The sequence below is a fragment of the Neophocaena asiaeorientalis genome, unplaced genomic scaffold (assembly GCF_003031525.2).
Source record: "Neophocaena asiaeorientalis asiaeorientalis breed wild unplaced genomic scaffold, Neophocaena_asiaeorientalis_V1.1 scaffold256, whole genome shotgun sequence".
NCBI lineage: Eukaryota > Metazoa > Chordata > Mammalia > Artiodactyla > Phocoenidae > Neophocaena > Neophocaena asiaeorientalis.
The window spans coordinates 2,640,956-2,646,733 of record NW_020185324.1 but is presented as its reverse complement, the minus strand read 5'-3'; positions in this window follow the sequence as shown (position 1 = coordinate 2,646,733).

Sequence of the window (5,778 nt, the reverse complement as noted above, 5' to 3'; positions counted from 1 at the left end):
CAAAAAATTAAAAGTAGAACTACCATATGACCCAGCAATCCCACTTCTAGGTATATATCCAATGGAAGCAAAATCACTATCTCAAAGAGATATCTGCGCTCTCTTGTTTATTGTGGCATTATTCACAGTAGCCAAGATATGGAAGCAATCATATATGTAAATGAATAGACAACATGTGATATATACTGGGTGTGTTTATTTTATTCTTGCATTTGTGTCTTTTAGAAAAGTGAATAATCAATAATAAGTGGCTTAAGTTTTGCAATAATAGCATTTGATACTCATATCTATCTATGTATCTATCTACATATATATATACACATATATTATATATATATATAAAATTAAGCCTTAAAAAAGCAGGAAATCCTTCCATTTGCCACATGTCTCAAGTGCTCTTGCTCCAGGGTCATGTGCTCACTGTTTTCTTAGCTGAACTGTTCTTCCCCCAGATGGTCGCATGGCCTACCTCCTCATCCCATTCATCTCTCACATGTGACCTCCTTAGGTCCCTGTTTAAATCTTACTTTAAGTATCCAGAGACACTTTCCCTGGATACCCAGTCTAAAATAGCTCCCTTCACTTGCTCCCTCCATGCTTTATCTCTCCTCATAGCATTCTGTCATGTTATTTGCTGTTGCTTTTTGTGTTATTGTCTCTCTCTCTCCCACTAGAGTGTTGGTTCTCTAGATGCAGGGATTTTGTTTTGTTCACTGCTGTTTTCTCAGTCCAATAAATATTTGTTGAATGAAATTTACGAATGCTATGATTATTGACTGTATTTCCTTTCATTCTTTACTCTCTCTTTTTCTCCCTCTACAAAGGTTTTCAGATTTTTAGATAGTTTATTTCTACAAGCAGAAAATAAAACATATTTTAAAAGATAAAACTACAGTTTTCAGATTGTTAGAATCTTTAGAACACAATTTCTATATAGTATTTTATCACAGGGACAGAAATTCCTGAACACATAGGGATGGCATAAAAAACCCAGGCAAGCTTTCTGAGCTTCCGTGTCCTCATCTTGAATACGGAGATGCCTCAAACACATGAAATGAGACAGGGAACTCACTTTGCACAGGGGCACACAGTGAGAAATCAATAAATGAGAAAGAAACAGGGATCTCATATCAGGAGTTTCAGGGAGTATTGTAAATAACAAAGATATTTATTCTAGGTTTCTTTGGAAGAGTGTTTACAAAAAGAAACACACGTGGCAAAGTTCTTCTTTTCCCATTCATCTCCTCATATCTTCTGTTCCCCCTTTTGGTCCCATATAGTCCCCTCACTGATATAATATTTTTTCTCCTTCCTTTCTTTCAATGTAAATCAAGCTATTTCCTCCACAACTTTAGATGTAGGCCTCCCACCCTCAACTCAGTAATTCGTTCTGGTGAAAAATATTTGAGGACTGGGGAGGGAGAACAGGAAGGAAAGACTTGAGCAGAATTTTCCTGGGATTCAGGCAGGGTTTTTGAAGTAGGAGACAGAAAAAGACACTGAAAACTCACATGTTAGTATATATATATTTTTTTCTATCATACATTCATTGTAATGTACTTAACTATTCCTAATTATTAGACACTCAGTTTCAGAGCTTTTGCTATTCTAAATATTGCTGTGCTGAACATCTTTGTATGTTCCTTACTTGCAATTCTGATTATTTTTCTAGGATGATGTATTAGTTGGGGTTCAGAAAGGAAAAAGAAGGCACACTTAAATGGGGCAACTGAGGACTATTTTAAAAAGTGTGAGCAGCATTAAAGCATCAAGAGCTGGTGAACAGCTGGGAGCTGTCACCACCCCAGGCCCAAAGGGGCAAAAAGAGGGAGCAGTAACTGGAACTGAGAGACAGAAGTGGAGCTGAAGCTGTGGAGGTGGCTGGAGTTGTAGGAGATGGCCTCCCACGATAAGCTGTGGCCTGCACTAGAGGAATTCAGCCACTCCTAACACGTGGCCTTGCCAGGGAACTATATGCTCCCACTTTTCTCTCCTCCCATTCTCTGATCTCCTACTGGAGATTTCCATTGGCTGAATCCAAGTAGAAGTCAGAACACTAGGGAGCCCATGATGCAGAAAGGAAGAAGGGTGGAGAATAGATCTGGAGGACCTAGTGGAGAATATCCATGAGAGATGGACCTCTAGAACTGCAATATCTAGGTCAAAGGGTAAATTAGGTTTAACATGTTTAACATATATTGCCTTAGATTTTTTTAAAAATACAATCTTACTTTCTATTATAGAGGCTTCTATGTGTTTACCAAAATCTACTCCCTAGTCCCTCTGGAACAAAAAGTAGTCTATGTTTCTCAGCCTGCCTTGCACGTAGGTGTAGCCACGGGACTGACTTCTGGTCAAGAGGTTATAGATGGACGTGATAGATGCCCCTTCCAGATCTAAATCATAAAAACTTCCTATGGGCAATCCTTCAGCCTCCTTTTCCATTTAAATAAAGATAACCATGGTGATCTTGGCTATCATCTGTTGAAGATGGTAGAGCTACAATATGGCAGATGCCTGGGTCTTGCTGTTTAGAGGAGGGCTACTGGAGACACATGCACTGAGACGTTAGTGAGCCTAAACTTGTATGTTGCTATATCACTGTAGCAGACACTTCTGCTACCATATGCCACAGTCCTGCATCTCTTCGGCCCAACTGTGATTCCTACTGCTGCTGAGATAAAGAGTTCTATAAAAACTCGGACAGGCTTTGTGTTGATTGTATCCCACCTCAAATATACACTGAGCATCTTTCTACATTTTGTCCACGGGACTTCTCTGCCCCTGCAGGAATCTACTTGGCCTACGTGCAAGCAAATGCATCACGGATAAGCAAGAGTATTAACATCCCCAGGAGCAGCCCTCAAACAATGCGGACAGGAGTGGGTCAATAAATGCTCCAGTTTCCACCCTTCAGAAAGACAGTTGTAGGAGGCATTCAGTACACAATTCCTGCAGAACTGAGCCCACAGCAGTGGCCTTGATAACACATTTCACAGTGTGCTTTCCTTCTTCCCTGTCTCTCCTTATTCCTTCATTTTTGTCTCCTGGGATCACTTTCCAAATAAACTACCAGGACTCAGGTCCTTGATGCCTTCTGCTTTTGAAAGAACCCAAATTAAGGCAGACATTGATAGTTCCATGTTCATCTATTATAACTCCTAGAATTATTGTAAGAAATAACGTAAGTAGTATCATTAAGCAGGATGCTGTCATAATAACATTTAAAACATGGGCATTGATATAGAGGTCAGGGAAGAGCAGTGAGGAAACTGATATTGGAGCTGGAAAAAAAAGACATACGCAGCGACAAAACACTTGGTAAAACTGTTGTCTGTGATGACTTGGAAGAACACACTATGTGTTCCTGAGACTGTAGCTTGAAGGGAAGTGGTTGTCAGAAATCAGTGTAATGGAACATGTTGGCTTTTATTTTCTATTTTTAGCAAATTATTACAAAAAAAAGATAACCATGGGTGAATAGATAAACAAAATATGGTATATATATATACACAATGGAATACGATTGAGCCTTAAAAAGGAAGGAAATTCTGGTACATGCTACAACATGGATGGACCTTGAAGACATTATGCTAAGTGAAATAAGCCAGTTACAAAAAAGACCAAATATGTAAAAAAGGATTCCACATAGATGAGATACCTAAAGTTGTCAAATTCATGGAGACAGAAAGTAAATGGTGGTTGTCAAGGGCTGGGCCAAGGGAGAATGGGGAGTTAGTGTTTCATAGGTACAGAGCTTTAGCTGGGGAAGATTAAAAGATTTCTGTGGATGGATGACGATGATGTTTGTACAACAATGTAAATGAAGTTAATGCCACTGAATGGTACATTTACAAATGGATAAGACGGTAAATTTTGTTGTGAATATCTTTACTACAATAAAAAAGGAGATAACCTCAGAATAGAATTGACCAGTTTTCACACAGGATAAAAGGGATTAGAGAGTGCAGACATTTGGTACACCAAAGGTTGGAAAAGCTATTGCTTCTAATACTAAGCTGTTGCTCCAAATACTAAGAGATAAGCACGGAAAAGGATTTATGCAACAAAGGCCCAATAAAACTCAGCCCTGTGGCAAAGATCAGATTGAGGGCTTGGCCTTCTCACCTGTACCATAATTCTAGACAGCTTTAAGAAAGTCATCACTGAAATCAGAGAGGAAGAGGCGGGTGGTGATAAAGCAAAGAAATAAATCAGGTCTGAAAATCATGATTAGGAGAGAATTTTGGGTGTGGTTACCGGCACATGAAACTGAATGGAAGCAAATAGATCAGAAGCTGACTATGTGTCTTAGGGTACAGTGATTGCCAACGAAACCACAAACCTGGACTGAAAATCCCTTTAACTATGTGAGGCTTAAAACAACCTTCAGGCATCCACATTTATACCAGCTTGAAGTGTGCAGTGAAAACTGTACAGCCCTGAAGGACCGTTTTTTCCTCAATAGCGACCCTGAAAATGAACAATAAAGAATTCTCAGAAGGCAGAACCAGAAGCCAGGAGCAATGTGTAAGAGAGTTGCTCCCAGAGAGTAGAATCAGTGGTATTTGTTCCCATTCCTCCATTGTCTCCATGGGAGTACTGATTGTTTTCATCCTCTCCCTGTCCCACCATTGAGTGGGTGTGATGGGATGAGATGAAGGAGAAAATGACTTGTCTTTTTAATTCAAAGCCTGCTGGACCACAGGGAGTCACATCTAGACGGATGGCATGGACTGTGCGTATTCTGGAGACGCAGAGCTTTGAAATGGGTACAGCGGCTGGTTGGGACTTTTGAGTTGTTTCTCAAAGTTGTTGCTGGGGAGGAACAAGTGTGTTCTTTGTGTGAGAATGAGAGTCAAATGGAAGAGCTGACTGTGGCCAAGACTTCGATGTGTTCACCATCACTTGTTTTCCTTCATACTGGGTACACAACTAGACTACATTTCTCAGCTTCCCTTGAATCTAGATGTGGCTAAGTGACAGAGATCTGACCAATGCGGATGTAGGAAAAACTGATGTATGTGACTTCCAGGCATGGCCCATACAATCCTCCCAGGGGGTCATCTTTTCTCTTTCTGGAATGCAGGAATGGGTACATCTCCTAGGAAAAGCTTGGGATTCACTTGTTGAAGACGGCAGAGCCACAAAATGAAGAGGGTCTGGGTCTCTGAATAACACTTGAAAAAAATGTATCCCATCAGGAACAACCTTACTGGACTGTGATAAGAGTAAGAAATAACTTTTTTTGTGACAGCCACTGATTTTACTTTTTCCTGTACCAGGGACTAGATTTACCTCTACTGACATACTACTATAAAGATAATATGTGCTTGAATATAGATGATTTGGTGAAGTTAGAAAGTAAAAGGAAATAAAAACTCTGTTTTTCCACTGCCCAGAGTTAACCACTTTTAATATTCTAGTGTGTGTTCTTACTAACATTTTTTTCTATGCATTTACTTTTGCATAAAACATTCATACGTCTTAGGTGGAAATATTATGAAGAGAGTTTTGGTGATAGAAAGTATTTCCCAATCTGGATCTCTAATTGCTCAGATTATTCAACATATGTTTTAAAAATGTAAACTCCAGGGCTTCCCTGGTGGCGCAGTGGTTGTGAGTCCGCCTGCCGATGCAGGGGACACGGGTCCGTGCCCCGGTCCGGGAAGATCCCGCATGCTGCGGAGCGGCTGGGTCCGTGAGGCATGGCCGCTGAGCCTGCGTGTCCGGAGCCTGTGCTCCGCAACGGGAGAGGCCACAGCAGTGAGAGGCCCG